The following is an 18,532-nucleotide window of genomic DNA, read 5'->3' as shown; positions in this document are numbered from 1 at the left end:
AATTAGTAGCTATTTTTAGTAATTTCTATGGTTCACAACAATAACTTGTTTGGAATCCTGTTGCTGGACATGCATTATTGCATGGAGTGCACACAAGACTTTAAAACCTTCTTAAAGAATACTGAAAAGGAAGAAAGTAATTCAATTGGCCAAAGTGCAAGAAATTTACCAGAGTTGCTATGAAAATGGTTCCTCTTTTCCAAACTTCTCCGGGAAATACACAGAGGTAATTGATCATTTTCTGATTCTTGGTGACAGTACATGAGTTTTTCAGAGTACAAACTCATGCCAGGCTTGTCAACTGAGTGTAATGCGGTGCTTGTACTGTGCCCCTAGGGTTCCTGTAGAGACACAGGTCCACTCTGATATTTTTCATAACAACTCTTGGGTCTTTACAACATGTAACTTAGTGTCTTCAACAGCAATTTCTAGAAGCTTTATTACAAAAATTTGTCTGCCCCAAGCTTGAGGTTCATTATTTTATAAAAACTGCATATTTTCTGACATAAACATACTCTCCTGATAATAAGATTCCATCTTAACATAAAATCAACACTAAACAAGCCTAATTGTATTCATATTAAATCAGCTTTAAAATGATCAGGAAAACAACTAATTCCTAATAAAATCATTTAAGATATATTTGTGCTTCTGTACATGTGTATGTTTTTACCAGTGTTCATGGACATGAATTTGCACATGTGGGTGATCATGGGTGGAAGGCAGATATCAACACCCATCATCTTCCTTCATAGCACCAGTAAATGAACGTCAAGAGCTTATGGTGACAGGTCCACAGAGAAGAGAGAAAGAAAGGTGAGTTGCAGGTTACCCCAGTATCCTTTCATGACATGTATATGCATTTCAAATCATGGGTTTTATAAGAAACTTGGAAAATTTGTATTTTGTAGTATTATTGATTGATTGACTATCTCCATTATTTTTCGAACAGGAGTGTTGAAAGCTTATTGTATTATCAACAAAAAACAATTTTTAAAGGACCTTTGGCATATTGCTTTATGCTGTCGTACTATGAGTATGTGTATTCTGCAGAGGTTCACCTTGAGAAAATTCCATTAGTGTTTTTTAGAACTTATCACTTTTTGAAAAATTAATATAATATCATTTCAAGTTATCTTGGCCACAAAGAAATGTACATACAATTTGGTAAGTGTGAAGCTGTATTCACTTTTACTCTTTTGAGTAAAAAGTTAGTAATAAGATTCAGGTTTCGAATGGACTCCACAGTCCATAACCCACTAAGTCACTTTATTGGTATAGGATATCACTGGGACAAATAATTCCTAAGGATAAGCAAGTATAGTGTTTGGAAGAAGTGGTGCTGTCAAGGTTGGTGATGAAACAACCCTAGGTTCATTCCATCTTCACTATTGTCCTTGTTAGTTTCAAATTTATACCTGCTCTCATTCACTTCAAAGCATTACATTCATTGACAAATCCTCAGATGATCCACCATTTCAATAAAGTTCTCATTCCTTTAAGGCCCTACTCCTAAAAGTGAATTGTTTGTATCATACTGACTCTGGTTCTGTTACCAAATATTAACAACTGAGTTCTAGAAAATAGTATGAGTATTTCTGAAATGAAAACTCCAAGGATTTGCTTGGCCTGACCCATGTGGCAATGACTTTGGATGCAGGCCACATGAGTGATCTAAGAATCTTCTAAGGGGAGTTTTGACAGAGTGCTGTGTATCCCGAAGTATTCAGGGAGGTGTTCTAGAACAGTCCATTTTCTACCTCAATTGTCCCTCTGAGTGTGGGACATTTGGAGGATGTGGTGGTTTAAAAGGGAACATTTTCCAGAGTACAGATGCTTGAAAACTTGGTTTCCAGTTGGTCAGACTCTTTGATAAACTTTTGGGAAGCATAGCCATTCACAAGGCATAAATCAGTGTATGCATTGAGTGTTTGTTGTCTCATTCAAATTCCAGTTTGATTAATCTGCTTCATGTTTTGGGGTGTGTATATGGGTTTTTGGTATTCTGTTCTGGTTACCATATTTGTCTGCTGCCATGACTCTTCACCATGATGTACTCATATCTCTCTAGTAATTTAAGCCAAAACAAACTCTTGCTTTCATAAGTCCCTTTTGGTCATGGTAAATTATCATAGCAACAGAAAAGTATTTAACAAATTCTAAATATAAGAAATAAGGTTTTAAAGTTGTGTGTACACTCATGTTGACATCTCAACTTTGATTTTACTTAACCCTAATTATCTTGATGCAATTTTAAGTGAGACTGGCCCATAGTTGAAAGATTAAAATCCCTTGCCAGTTGATATTTGATCAAAACTTAAGCCTGTTTTTACCATTATATAATTTTTATTAAAACAACAGAGAGAATATTTATTGCATTCTGTTTATATTCCATGTAGAGGCCAGAAAAGGGGAGGGCTACGGATAATTCCTCAGTTTCTCAGAATTGTCTAGAAGCAACAAACAGACATAAACATTGTAGTACACATTTCTTTGGTTCCAAAAGAGAACCTTCACATTTAAATCACCTTACAAGCAAGGCATAGCATACAATAGATAGGTATATTTCACATTAGAGTAGTTTTTCCCTGTTGAAGAGTGGCTGTGGAAAAAATAGTGTGGTCTTCTTCAATCATGATGTCCTATGAAGGTGAAGAAACAACATTGACAAGGTCATAGAAAAATCCTTGACATGCAATACTATAAACGTTACTTCAAAACATGTTAAGGGTTTTAGAGTTGAGGAATAGAAAGTTGTGACATTTAAAAGTGAGGGGTGAGGCTGTGGTCAAAGTTCTGATAGTACTGTAGTTTTGAACAGTAAAGGTCCATTCATACTCTAGGTTGTACATTCAGATTTTTGAACATCAAAGAACTAACTTTGACTTTTCCAACTAACGGGTATGGAAATTGGTGCAGACATTCTTTTCTGAGTAAAAACAAACAAACAAACAAAAACAGTATTGAGAGAATCCATGCACTGTTATTACAACAATGACACTATGCAAACACAGTAAACAAGGTCCTTCAGCCAAGAAACTAAAAGAAATACTACATGCTCCCTGCTTATCCACTATAGATCTACAACTGGGAGAAAAATTACATGTCCCAGTGTGACACAGATGATGTGAGAGACTTGAGTGCATTACCAGGATGCTGAAACCTGCCCCTCGCCGCAGCATGTAGGATTCCCTCCTAAATTAAACTTTTAACTCTCGTAATTATTAGTTTTTTCCAATTCTATGTAAAATTTTAAACTACTATATATTGAATGAGTTATTTTACCCATATAATTTGCTGTTTCTAGCACTTCCAAGTAACTAAGCAGCAGGGTATTGCTGTAAAAGCAAGGGATTGTGCTCAGCAGTGTTGTTCAAGGAACAAATAGTGTGTGTGTGTGTGTGTTTTAAGGGAGGGTTGTAGTATTCATTGGTAGAATATCAATTATAGAAGCACCACAGTGGAGTGGGAAGTGTGTTTTGAAGCAGTGTTTAGTGCAATTTGCCTGAGGTTTCAAGTGGGAGAAGGCGCTGAGCACAGCTCCTCCTAGCAGGGTAAGACTACCTGGGTTTCACACCAGCCTTTGCATTGCTGCCTCACATTGTGTTTATAGCTAGTTCAGCAGTAGACATTGGAAGCAGGTCAGGAAGACATCAAAGTAGCTGCACTGTTCATATTTTGTTCTCCCGTTGGCAGCTCTTTGCTCTGCTTCCTGCTGACACTACAATTTCAGCAATTTAATGATACCATTGTTTCTGAAAACGACACAGAAACAGACACCTCCAGCCACTTAATTGGGGCCCCTGAAAACGAATCTGCTGTTTTCTAATGTTCTAGTTTGGGGTGTGTGAAACGGGGGGATGGGGAAAGAGGTTTACTTCTATTTAAAAGTGTAAACTCATACAGAACAAGTTTAAACTCAGGCTATATTACTAAGGCCTGCTGTTTGTATGGCACACACTAAGAAGCCCACGAGAAACTCACTTTTAATCACTACAAAGACGTTAATGAAATTATTAGTCTCAAGTCAATGCAATTTCAATTTCCACACCAGGTCTATAGCATACTGTGTTATTTATTGCAAAGTATTCAGCTGTTCCAAATAAGTTTATGGAAATCAATTCCTATTTGTTCCATGGATCTATTCTTTCTGTGTCAACAGAGTTGTGGAATGAACTGATGCCCCTACCTTTGCCCCTGATAGACTGAGATAGGATAGCTTTGAACTGTATTTGAACTGTCTCAAATACAGTTATAGTTATTTGTGCATTTATTTCAGGAAATCTCTCTCCACCTGCCAAACGCTAAACAAGATGACTGCAAATTGTCTTGATTTTAATTCTGAACATGTGAAATGATACTGAGCTTTCTATAAAGTCTAGTTTACAAGGAGATATATGCAAATATACTTATTGTATCCTGGTGCTAAAGCCAAGGGATTAACAAGCTGTACATTTTATAGAGAGTACTGGTAAACTTAAGGTAGGGAAAGGTCTCAACATAGTTCTTCAAATTAGGAGAGAAGACTATTAAAATAAGTTCTGGGGATGATAAGTTAATAATGCCTAATAGAACTTTAATATTTTTCTTTCCTCAATCATGTCAACATACTAAGGAAAGAATTACGATATCACATGATACACAATGAAAACACTTGAAAACTATAGAAATACATGGATGATGAAACCTTTGTATGAATTATATATACATGGACACTTCTTCCTGGTAAAGAACATTCAAGAGAAATCTACATCTAACAGAACACTTAATAGACTGGAGCTGGTACACAACTTCCATCTAATATGATGAAGCTGAGAATATTCTGGCCCACCACTCCTTTCTAATCATGGATGATAGCGCTTATTAATGAAATAAATAATATTTTTACAAAGAATTAAACAGTCGGATAAGTGAAGCTGCGCTTACACCCAGCTTTGTGAATATATAAATAAATAATCATTAACAATGACAGTGAAACTCCAGAAACTGATTAGGAATTACGACAAGATTTTGGGATACCAAACTGAAAAATAAGTCAAATGTCATTCTACATTACAAAAATCAACAAATTTAACTTACATTAAAAACAGAAATGATTTACATCAGTGTACAAGCTGACTGAATGCTCAAGTATCAGTCTAACAAAACATGAACAGAAACTAGGAGACTCAGTTTATGAAATTGAAGATAACGATTATAGACATAATCCATGTTCAAGAATAGCAAGATTTAATATCATTAAGGTGAGACTTTTCATAAAGTTTTATCATGATACCTAAAACTCCCAAGAGTGTATTGCCCAACCCGCAGCAGAGAAGATTCTTCTTGAAGTAGATGGGAATTAACGCAGAGATCCACAACCGGACAACATGCATTGAGTGAGATACTTTGGAGTACTGAGCCACACATGTGATGTCTTTATCACTCAGGCATCTATGAGAAAATGGGTTGGAAAGATGATAAGACCCAGAAGTTGTGGATAACTTGAAGGAAACAGTAATTTCCCCACAGGGTACATATGAACGCAATGAGAATATGACACCATGCACATTCTCAAGACTGCCACCCACACTCAAGACAAAACATATCCAGCACAAAGGAGGCAGAATTGTCACAATGCACTATCCCTAAACAAGACTCGGTTTGCCACTGGGAGTGACTGGGAGTTGGAAAATACATTTTCTTCAATGGAGTGACACTGGTTATACCAACAAGGGTCCAAGGCAAGCCAATACTTAGAAGTAGTTGTTGAACACAAATTTGATGTTTGTTTTGATAGTGGCCCTTTCATTTGCTTAGTTGGGGCGGGGCATGAAGTTTGAAAGGAGCTGTGGTATGGGAAGGTTTTAGCAAGAAGTACACTGTATGACAATTTCAAAAAATGTAAACACCAAATATTTAGAAACAAATTTATTTGGACCTGATGAGGTTTCTAGTGAATCTAGTAATTCTGAAATGGAAAGGGAAATGTGGTGGAGATTATGGGAGGAGTGAGAAAAGGGGAAGTAGTATGAATTTGTTCAAATCATGTTTTAGGTATGTTATAAAATTCTCAAAAAATGGAATTTTGTAATATTAGAAAAAATTCTCCCATAACTGAAAGCATAAACTGCCATAAAGAATATGGGGCAACTCATAGTGGATAAGACTTAAAAACTGAACATATCTTTGGAAGAGAGTTCACTGTTTTCTTGAAAAAAATGTAAACATAATATGATGCACCTCATTTTATCTAGCGAACTCAGAACTGTGTGTTCATATAAGAATCTGTATACAGATTTATTTATAATGCTAAAGTTTGCTACAATCAATTCCTTTAATATGTGAATGGATTAACTGTGATGCAGAAAACACCCTGTAAGTTGGCACTGAAAAGAATTGGGTTATGCAAGCCATAAAAAAGGGAAATGTAAATTACTGACTAAGATACATTAGTCTAAAAATTGTTTATATTGTAAGTTTACAACTACATGATATTCCAGAAAAGGGAATTATATGGAAACAAACAAACAAAAATCCTCAACAGTTGCCAAAAGACACTGGAGAAAAGGATGAATTTAAGAACATGGAAATTTAGGACTGCAAAAATACTGTTCAAACTATAATGATCTTCACATCATAATACATCTGAACAGACATAAAATAAACAATACCAAGAGTGAACACAGAGAGTAATCAGCATCGTGACCTTTTGGACTGAACTTTGAACTTTGGATGAAAATGATCACCAGTTCATTAAGCATTGTAAGTGCACTTCTCCACTCTGTCTGGGGCAATGGTGCAAGGTGAGGCAGGAGAAATGCAAGGGATTCTTTATCCTTCAATTTTGAAGAAGTTAATGAAAAATAAAGACAACTGTAGAAAGTCCCTTTAAAGAGAAACCTTCTACACGTCAAAAGAAAGCTTCAGTTCTGCTTCGCAGAGTCCCTGCCTCTACTGTGCTTGCTACCCAAGGCCTAGACGAGATTCCTTTCCAATGGTCTCAGTTGATGCAACGTAAGCTAATCATTGCATCAATATCTCAGAAATTACACAATGAAACATTTGTAGGCATCTCTTTCTGTTAAGTTTTCCTCAAAATTTCACAAGCCAATATAAATAATCGAGGACACTAAACTAGTGATAATCCCTGTATAATATTGCACATAGATGACTCACTGTACTGTTTTTATTAAGCCAAGCACTTCTAATGTCATTAACAGGCCCGAGTGTTTAAGCCAGTAGTAAATTAAAACGAGATCAAGACAAAGGTTGATGTATAAAATCTGAAAGGAGATTAGTAAGAAATCAGAGAAATGGAGAACAGATCTTGGAGAGCAAAGGTTTTCTGTTTTCTTGAAGCATCACACTATGGGAGATATGTGGCAGATTGTGTGTGGGAGATTTTCATGTGCTATAGAACTGGACATATAAATTTGCTTAGAAAACATACACCCCCTTAAGAAGAGAACAAGAAAAAGACTGGATTGGCAAGAATGTGTGCTCTAACATCCAAGAAGAGTAAATCTAGTAGAGGCTAAGTGCCAAGAGAATAGAAGAAAGAGATGATGGAGGATGAGGAAAAAAATCAGTAACTGAACAGGAACTGTTCAGGACTGTATCTGAAACAAGAAAATAAGGCCACACAGAGAAATGGTGAATAACTCATAATGTTAGATTTGAGGCATGTGCAGGAGATGTGCTGTAAGCTACAGTTGAAGTTGGGAACTAGGCAGTAGGGAACAAACACATTTGATGCTACAGATATGGAGAGGTAATGTTTCTCAATATGTAATGAAGAGATAAGTGTGAGTTCTGTTGAGGGGAGAATCTGAGCTTAATACCATAAGAAGTACTTTGCCAGGTCAGTTGGCTTGTAGACACAGCACTAGAAAATACTGCATTTCAGCAGAGTATTGAGCCACTATATACTTTTTCTTTCCCATCCACATAATTGTACTACTTGATGACCTGAGTTGGTTTAATTTAATGTAAGAAAAGACTACATATTAAATTATTACCTTTATTTGATATAAACTACCTCCATATCATGTAGATAAATGAATTTCATTATGATTGAAAATAAAATTGATTTTCTTTGTATACCAGTAAAATAGATTGGCAGAAAAATTAGAATAATGATAGATAAGAAATAGGTAGGTAGGTATATAGATAAATAGATATAGAAAGAGAAACATTCCAACACAGAACAACTTAGCCTTTCAAATATTGGTATCTATGTGGATTTAGGTATAATGATGAGTTGGTTCGATTTTGTCAACTTGTCTAAAGTTAGAGTAATTTTAGAAATTCGGACCTTAAATTAAAAAAATAATGCTTTTTATCACTCTTTTCTTTAGGTAAGTCTGTGGGGCAGTTTCCTGACAAATGATTGATGTAAGAGGGCCCATCCCACAATGAACAATGCAACACCTTGTCAGATGTAGCTGGATTTTACGTGAAGCTGCCTTAATCAAAGCTATGGACAACAAATATGTAAGTGGCATTTGTCCAAGGTTAGTGTTTCAGTTTCATACTTTGTTTCATTTTCATTAGTATGTGGGAATTTCAAAAAATCAAGAGTTATTTCTGATGGGCATTGGTGGTGCATGCCTTTAATCCCAGCACTCGGGAAGCAGAGGAAGTTGGATCTCTGTGAGTTCGAGGCCAGCCTGGTCTACAGAGCAATTTCCAGGAAAGCCTCCAAAACAATACAGAGAAACCATGTCTTAAAAAACCAAAAAAAAGTTATTAAGAAAATAATTTTATTTATTTAATGAGCCAGTATTTCAGTGTAAATTAAAGACTCACATTGAAGTCTGAATCCTCTCATTAAATCTTCATAATGCTGAGATAAAGGTATGTTTCAAAATTCCTATTCTTAGACATTTTAGTAAAAAAAAAAGAATGAAAATAAATGCAAAGTAGTCTCTGTATGCCTGTCTTTGGAAACATGCTCTGTAATGTTTAGTGCTGAGAAGGGGTCAGAGGAACATATTACAGAAAGAATTGAGTCACAGAAACCCTTGAGAAGCTGTTCAAATGGAAATAACAGTCCCATATTGCCGTCTATGCCATCTTTTCCACGAATCTATGCTCTGGACCTATATGTCAAATATCATCAACATTATGAAGATAGTTTCCATCTTATAATACATTTTCAAAATGCCTATCTTTGTAAACCATAAAACATTTGGAAAACACATTACTTAGTTTCATTGGGGGAAAATATCTCATTTTTTCCACATCAGATATTCAAAAGCTAGGATTATTTTTCTTGTTTATCACATCTTTGTCATTCTATTCAGAGACCAACTAGGAATGTATAAACAGAGGACTCTAGTGGAACATCAATGGGTCTTTGTGTTCATACCAAAGCCAGGCCGGGAAACATCTCTCATACAGCCCTGTATCAGTAGTAATGCTGTGCCTGTGTCCCTGAACAAACACACCTGTTGTGGAACAACTAGCATTTAAGCATGTGTTAGAATGACTCTGGAGATAGCTGACTGAAATTTAACATTAGGTTTTTATCTATTTGATCATAACCTTTCACAGACAGTACTTTTAAAGATAAATGAATGGAACATACAAAAATACTTTCAATGACAAAGTCTAATTTCCACCAATACCTATAGTAGGTGACAGACATGTACATTGGAACAAAGCACTCACATCAAATGTTCATAAGTTTGGCCTGTTTGAATTTTATTGTGGCTGTCGATAAGCTCACACTCATCTTTTTATTAGATTCCTGAATAATAAAATGTCAGATTTATATATAGAACTTGCTCAAATAGTCCCTACATCAAAGTGCTACTTTCTTAAAAGAGCAGAACTGTTAATATATATCGACTTAGCAAGAACATCTCTCATGGAAAGGGCATTGATTTAGTGAGAGGGTAGGAGTTTGTGGAGCAGGAGAAATATGAGATATGATATACAATACATAACTCTAATACACACACACACATATCATGTTTAAGACTACATATGAGGAGACATATGTGACTCAGTAAAATGTTGGAGGGCCAGGACTCGTGTTTCAAGGCTGCAATCCTGGCACTCAGGTAGGAAGACGATTAGGACTTATCAAGGCCAGCCTTTTCTATGGGTCAAGTACAAGACCAGTTTGGACAACAGCAGAAACTAATTCAAAATCCAACATTAATAAAATGAAAATTGTATGTCACTACATCTCAGACTCATAGCTACAGATTCAAGTGAGTCATGCAGTGAGGGGAGGGCTTGTTCAGAGTTTCACAGAAATTCCTTTTAAAATTACAACTAGGTAGCCTCAGGACGCTGGAGTGATTTCTAAATAAAAGTCTCAGAGGAAGTACTAAACATTGAAGGCATTACTGAGGAATTTTAAAAGAGACCTTCTTTTGGAGAACAAGTTGTCTTGTATTGAGCATCTAGGCTAGAGGCTGCCTTAGTTAGGGTTACTATTGCTGAGATGAGAACCGTGATCAAAGCAATTTGGAGAGGAAATGGTTTATTCAGCTCAGCTTCCACATCCCCATTTATCATCAAAGTCTTCAGAAAAGAAAAAAACAAGCCAGGCAGGAACCTGGAGGCAGGAACTGATAAAGAGGACATGGATTGACTTGCTTCCAAGGCTTGCTCAACCTGTTCCTTGTAGAAACGAAGATCCCCGGCCCAGGTATGGCACCAGCAACAAAAGTCTGGAGCTTCCCCCATCAACACCCAGTTAAGAAAATCCACTAAAGACTTGCTTACTACCTGACCTCGTGAAGGTATTTTCATAATTGAGGCTCCCTTCTTTCAAATAGCAGTAGCTCTTGTCAGGTTGACATATAAACAGCCAGTACAGGGATTAACCTATAAGATCTTCCTTCCATGTTACAACAAAGCAGTTGATTTTTGTTTGTTTGTTCTTGGTGCTAAACAATTCTTATTTGGTATGAAGATGCTTTCATGGGTGCTGTTTCTTTGTTAATTCAGTAAAGAGCTTTAGATTAACAAATTCATACTATTTTAGTTCTGTGTTGGGGCATAAATTAAGCAAGCTCTCCTTAGAGTTTTCTTGTCCTGAAGTAAATATTTCAGGAATAAAAAGGCCACCCCCACCCAAAAGTAGGGGATTCTTTTCTGAAAACTTCATTTGTAAGAGATAATATTTCAGAAAAGAAAATAAAATATAGTCTCATGGGACCTTATCAAAGTAAAATGGAAAGAGAGAGAAGTCATTTATTAATTCAACAGATATTTGTGAACTAAAGGACAATTGGAAAAGTTGATATTCATCTCCTCAAATTTACAGTAGAAATCTGAGCAAGACTGATAAGAATGTTCATTGTGAAGAACACTGCCTGCTGTTCCAGAGGATGTGAAATTATTCACAATTCTAGCTCCATGAGAACTGACACACTATCTTCTGGATTCCATGAGCACTTGCACATACACATAGATAACTTTCTCTCAAAATCCCTCATATATATGAAAATTGTTAAGTCTTCAAAATAGGAAGAAATCTGAGTAATTGAAAATAATTCAGAGAGGATGCCCTTGTTATGTTTAGCAAACCAAAGTAAAATATTTTATTTTAATTCCACAAACTATTTAATCATAAGCATCCATGTTCACAATTTACTATATATAGTGCTTTTCCAAGGCAACTTTGATTATAACATTAAACATATAAAATAAATGGCAAAATAATGCATCCACAATAATTTCAATGGCTTAAAACACTTCTCAACAAACCTCATCTCAACTACTTAATAAAACATGCCACTTTTTCTTTTTCTTATTTTTTTTGCTTTTTCTCTCATTTATTTAAATTTTAACAGTTTGCAGCTGGTCATTACATCAATATTATCTTCAATGGTAATAAAATTCTAATCACATTTCAAGGAATCAACTTATAAGCATGAACATAAGTTTTGGTTACATTTAAACATAAACTACTTCCCTGAAATGTGTGTAATATCAGTATGAGTGTTAAATACCAACTAGTAAATATGAATATTCTCTTAGCAAAGCTTTGTTCTTCTTAAAACTTTCTATATCCAGACACTGAAAATGATTAACATTGGCCTTCTTTCTCTTTTTTTAATTCATATTAAAGGTAGTTTTCTATCATAAATCATTTAAAAATAATCCTGGAAATTAACAAATTAACAGAATATATATATGTGTGTGTATATATCACAGGATAAGAAAATCGATTTTTGTAATCTGCCTAAAATCTAGCTAATATGTTTTTTCTTTTGTTATTAATTTAAATTACAAACAAGCTTGCTTCACATGTCATTCCCATCCCACTTTTTCTTATCACATCTGTCACTTAGCCCACTCTCCAGTTCCAGTGTCTCTCAATTTATCTCCCTCCCATGCTTCTTTGTCTTTCTCTCAAGATAAATTGATTTTATCTAACTACAACCTGTCATGCAGCTCAAAATGTCAATTGCATCAATTGCATCTTTAAACCGATTCTTTCATGGTATGTCACATCAATTAAAGTTTCTCTTTTCTAATTGTTCCTTCCACTTAACTTGGCAAGCTGTCAGTCTCTACATGTGATAGAGTTATGTACATGTTTTCCAAACATTTCTTTCTCCATTTACATACATCATTACATCTAATATTTGTGTGACAACAATCTTTCTAGGAGTTTCTATTTCTGGTCAAACCAAGTGCATACAATTCTTACAAGATAATCCGTGTCAACTCAAGTTGATCTTTCATTTGCTACTTCAGTATCTTTACATATGCTACAGCAGACAGCCATGATCTAACATGCTACACAGCTTCAGCGATTACCACTCATGTCAGTGCTATATAAGTACATTTAATACAACACCAAAAACTGGCATCTTTGAAGGTTTAGAGATTAAGAGCTGTAATGTAGCTCTGACATTCAGTACCACTATAAACTACCAATCATTTTATAGCCTTGGTTTATTTGCACTATAGAGATAAACCACTTCTCTTACAGTGCTTTATGAGGATTAAATAAGGATAATCCCCTTAAGGCTCTAGGACACAGAAATTTCTCAGTTGGATACTAATGACTTCCTTTTGATATTCCATGTTATCAGCGATATCGTCCCTTCTAAAAGGAGTATCTTAAACTCATTTGGAAATATCAAGAAGCAGTAAAACATGTTCAGAATTAGTATTGCCCAATATGGCAGAGAGCAGGAACTTAGGTTTTAAAGCATCCTATCTGAAATGAGAAAATATCATTTTACATAGTGAAGCACTCAGCAGGAGAATGATTTCATTTGATCTGCAGATATAACTTACTAGTTACGTGATTTTGAGATAGATCCTTTACTTCTTTGAGTCTTCATTTCTTCCCCTGCAAAAAAAAATGAGAACATTACACTGGGTCTATGTTCTTTTGATATAATTGAATAAATTCATTTATTTATGTATTCTGGTTGCATAAGTTTATTAAAAGACAAAACATGAAAGCATAGAAAAGTTCTAAATTAGGCAAAATAATCTCCCATTCTAATCTCAAGGCCTCCCGCATACTTGAGATATAAATATATTAATAGAAGATTTCATTCATCCATGGTAGATGGCCTTACTCAGAGGGTGTGCATGTGTGTGTGTCTGCATAATTATGAAACACATAAGTTACCCTATGTGTTTTCTAAAACAAGAGTCTTGGAAGCTACAAGAGTTATCTTACCAGATATTCTCAATACAATTTTTTTAAACTGACAACTTCCTAACTGGAATTCTACCACTCCAATACATACAGAAGAAAATATATCCTTCACCTTAAAAGTTATAACATGGAATTTATATTGTGATTAATACTGATGTTTTATAGTTTAGCAATCATATTTGGTACAATGCTCACATGAATGAACTATATATCAGCAATTTCAATATAACTAAATGTGTCCAGAAAAGTGCCACACCACAGAATGCTTATTGTAAAAATAGAATGCAAGGTGTTAAGAATATGCTGTGGAGTCAGACAGATGACTTTCAACATTTTAAAGGAGTCCTGGAAAATTTGCATCTGCAAGCAGCTGGGTACTTGTAAAAGGGAGATGATTATATTTACACTCCAGCTTTTGTTTCTGCTTTGTGATTATTAAGGAAGATTTGTTTCAGAAAAACATTAGTTCATACTGAGTACATAAATAATATTATTTCCCCAGTCCTGAATCTAATTGTCTAAACAGTGACCATTGTTCCAGCACAGAGTGAAAACAACACAGTCTTTTAATGGCTTCTTGCACAGTGGTCTGTAAGTCTCTAACCTTTTGAAGCTGTTAACACAAAGTCAAATAATGATACTGCTGTGACATAAGTGTATGCTAGAATCAATAGATGTGCTTCTTGGAATAAATTACAATTAAAGTGGTTAGTGCCTGATTGCTTGACAGTGGGCAGTCTTTCTGCCCAAATAAACTGATGCCTCGGTCTGCTTCATAAACTAATTAGTATGAACTTCACATGCATTTCATCTAGGAGCGATCCACCAATACTGACTCCTGTCAACATCATAACTGTGCTGCTCAATTTGTCTTTTTCACTTACAGGTACTATTGTTTGCTTATGCCCATTTATAACAATCATTTTAATTATATAACATCAGAAGACATTTATGATATTTCTAAGTGATCATTCTAACAACTGTAAAATTTTAGAATTTCCATAGGAATTTCAGCATTTCTATACATTTACTATAAAATGATTCATTAACTCAGAAATATAAAAGGAAAATCAAAAAATAGTAAAAGATTCATATTGCTGAATATAACTAGCAATAATAAATACATAGAAGTAGTTAATAACCAGTCTAGAAAACATGATAAAACAGATTTGCATTAAAAATTTGAATAATCTTGTCGGGCATTGCTGGCACACACCTTTAATCCCAGCACTCAGTAGGCAGAGTCAGGCAAATTTCTGTGAGTTCAAGGCCAGCCTGATCTACAGAGCAAGTTCCAGGATAGCCTCCAAAACAATACAGAGAAACCCTGTCTCAAATAACCAAAAAAGAAAAAAGAATGAATAATCTTAAGACAGAGTCAAAATTGTTATCTGAAAATGAAAAATGTACTATTCCAATGTATAATGTTATGTATTTTTAATTTTAGCAATCTTTGTTTAGGGTAGTACTCTACTTGCAATAAATTCCAGCAAAATTTTCAGTGAATATTAGAAATTAATATGCTAAATTAAAATAAACAATCTTTGGTTATAAACTCAAAGCCACATATCATGTGTTTTCTCTAATATATGTTCATTTACTACCATATCTCCTGCTTGAAATTTAATAAATATTTGTTTGATTATCTATAGGTAGTGGTGTATTTCTTAGCTGAGGTGACTAGTTCATAATGCTATTATATAGTTTTTGAATAATTAGAATGATGAGCCCCAAACACCAACTAATGAAAATAATACTGAGCTAGTAAATACCACAATTGATTTATATGTATCATATTTACATATTGAAATGTATTTTGTTTCATATGTGCACAAGCACCATGATGATATTTCCATAAACACTGAAGACCCTCTTTGGTTATTGTACTGAACATGAGTTATAACTAATACTGTACATGTAGTTGAAAAATAAGTAATATATTAAAAGTGTAATTCTAATATAGAGACAATTATTGAAGGAAACAAATTTCATTTGACAGTATGTACATCAGGCTTCGCATCTTTAATAAATAACATGAATATTTTTCAAAACAAACAAATTCAGAGTTATGTAAAAACTCCTTCAAACTGGTGTTTTCCACTGTCTCATATTTATAATAGGCATACACTTCAAATTAGTCAAATATATGTCAATTTCCCATTAAATTTATTAGTTCAATTCTATGTATTTTACCAGATATTATCATTTTTATTTTCTGTGCCTTATGCCTTGCTGGCCTTCTTGCATTTGGACTAGCTTCCATCCCCGTTCACATATGCCCTTCCATGCACAGTACTATTGCATTGACATGTGCTCACTTAGCTGCTGACTCTAATCATCATCTGTGAACAATCATTGCCCTCATCACTGCCATTGCATCTCACTTAAAATGGAATGCACTCTAATTTTTAAGAGATTTTTTTTCTTATCTAAGACAAAATGCTAGAATGCTACACCATCCAAAGAAATTACTGAATGAATTTATAGTAAAAGACAACCAACATGGAAACAAGATCCATACATTAATAAAATTGCACAACTTGTGAAACTGAGATAGTCATAGGAGGATAGCCAATTCCATGGGGTCCCTTTGCACATTGGCTAAACTAGATGTAACAGAAGGTTTCACATGGTGCAAAATATGTCTAGTTGGAGCACCGTCTCCCCTGTTATTTGGAGATGCCACCATTTGGATTCATGTTTGGTTTTATTTTCTTGTTGTTGTTGTTGTTGTTTTCAAGACAGGGTTTCTCTTTATTGTTTTGGAGGCTGTCCTGGAACTTGCTCTGTAGACTAAGCTGGCCTTGAACTCACGGAGCCTCCCCAGTGCTGGTATTAAAAGCATGTGCCACCAATGCCCTTGGATTCTTTTGAAATATATACATGTTTTGGGAAGCATGTACAGTAGTTGGTTTCCATATGTGATGGGGAAGTCCTTCTGTGTGTATGTTGATAAATAAAATACTGTTGGCCAATAGGGAAGCAAGATAGGTGGGACTAGGAGTCGAAGAGGATTTTGGGAAATGTAGTTAACAGTAGACAGTTGCCATGTGATTGTGGAAGGAGAGTACCCATGAGGCTGCATCCTCGGCAAGATAAGACTTTATAAAAATATATATTAGTGATTATGGGTTAATAATGAAGTCAGAGCTAGCCATTACGAAACGACCAACAGTTTGATAATTAATATAGCATCCTGCATGTTCATTTAGGAATGATGAGGCTCTGGTTCCAGGCTGACAGGGAGAATACACATTACATATGGTGCCCAGACTTCAGTCATAAACTCCTGTAGTGACCAGCCCCCCATTTTAGCAGCCATTACAGGCTAACATGTGCTTGCATGACCTTGCCACTCCTGTTCTGGTCACTAAGATCAGATGCCCTCCTCGTGGCAAGGAACCAATCAAAAGTTAGCTGGCGGGGCTGTGCTTTATAGCTCTGGGTGTGTTTTACAGACAGTGTACAACAGTGACATGCAGAACATAGCAACCACCCTGGGAGGGCCTATGGGCCATAACAACCAGTTGACCAATCAACACAGGGCAGGTCACCAAACCTGGAAGCTCACCAATCCTGAGACTGTTTCATACCCCTAGACACTCCCCTTAAGCTGCCCTTTAAGGTCCCTGCCTCGAGGTTGCTCAGGGTCTTTTCTCCAGCCATTCACCATGGTGGGGGGTGAAGGGCCCAAGCTAATGTGGTTAGCTCGTTAAACATCTACAATAAAAGACTCTGCTTTTGCATCAAAATGGGCCTCTTGGTGATTTGGGGGTTCAGAATTTGAGCACAACATTTGGGGGCTTGTATGGGAATCCCAAAATCTACCACAAAAACCCCTTTCACTGAGTCAGGTAATTTTTTGGTTTTGCCTAGGCAAGTTGTCAAGTTCTGCTTTCTGTCTCTGGCTGTTAAAACTTTGGTCTTTGTTTCTGGTTGTTTAAGTTCTGGTTTCTGTGAAGCCTGCACTCTGTGGTTTGGCGGTTTGGAGGAACCATTGGATTAGAATTGGGTTCCCCAAGCAACCTGCCAAGCAGGCTTGTTATCAAGGGCAAGCTTCTTAACAGTAGCAGGCTTATTATCTGACTTGCTGTTATCCTCAGCCTGCAGGCTTGGCAGGTCCTGAGCACCTATGTTTTGTGTCAGTTTTTGTGTGATTTTGTGTTTCTGTTGGGTACAATAGCAAGATCTGTGAAAACAGAGGATTAAGGGGGTCGCCCCAATGCCTCATTCTGGGCAGAGGTCTGGTTGGCAGTCAGGCTCCACAGTCTGTAAAATGGGGACTCAATCATAGGATTGAGTCACCCAGTCAGTCTGTAAAATGGGGACTCAATCATGGGGTTGAGTTTTCCAGTCTGTAAAAAAGGGACTTGTTCAGGGGACCAAATTGCCACATTTGGCTGGCCGTCTGACTGAAAGTTCTTGGAAGATTCTGTAGATTCTGAAGTGGGGCCCTAATCTGTCTAAAGTTTGTAATGTGCTATGTGGTTGTTAAGTCTTTGTTTTGACTCTGACACCCAGGAGTTCTGATGGAACAACTGCCGCTCTGGACTCCAGCTGGGTGCTTTTTTGATAAGTTGGTCCTGTGGCTGCTGACTTTGGCCAAGCCTAGCTAGTCGCTGGCCCATCTTATCCCTCTGTCTCTGTCCTTGCCTGCCTACGCATGTGGTGCAGGTCAGGGGTCTTCTCTTGCTGCCCTGAACACATGGCGTGCAGGGCAAGAGTCTGTCCCACCATGTGCCATGGGTTAGAGCGTGCTGAGGCAGGGTCTCCTGCTGCTCTGATCTCCAACTGCTACTGCAACCCTCTCAGCTGAGCCTGTTCAGTCCTCACCTGCCTGCCTGTGAGGTGTGCAGGATGTAAGGATGGGGGTCCCTCTCTCTCTCTCTCTCTCTCTCTCTCTCT

General features: G+C 36.2%; 1 protein-coding gene across 50 annotated transcripts in view; it reads right to left on the bottom strand.

Annotated features, from left to right (window-relative positions):
• Ptprd (protein tyrosine phosphatase receptor type D) overlaps positions 1–18,532 on the bottom strand; it is a 2,190,171-nt gene that overhangs the window by 1,920,307 nt on the left and 251,332 nt on the right. For all 50 annotated transcript variants that reach the window (XM_040757239.1, XM_040757256.1, XM_040757242.1 and 47 more), the window contains exon 2: positions 13,255–13,309. The gene's annotated coding sequence lies outside the window, so the exon portion shown is untranslated. The remainder of the gene's footprint in view (positions 1–13,254; positions 13,310–18,532) is intronic.

The sequence above is a fragment of the Mesocricetus auratus genome, unplaced genomic scaffold (genome assembly GCF_017639785.1).
Source record: "Mesocricetus auratus isolate SY011 unplaced genomic scaffold, BCM_Maur_2.0 Super-Scaffold_100014, whole genome shotgun sequence".
NCBI lineage: Eukaryota > Metazoa > Chordata > Mammalia > Rodentia > Cricetidae > Mesocricetus > Mesocricetus auratus.
The sequence above is the reverse complement of the archived record's forward strand: the minus strand, read 5'-3'. Positions and strand labels throughout refer to the sequence as shown.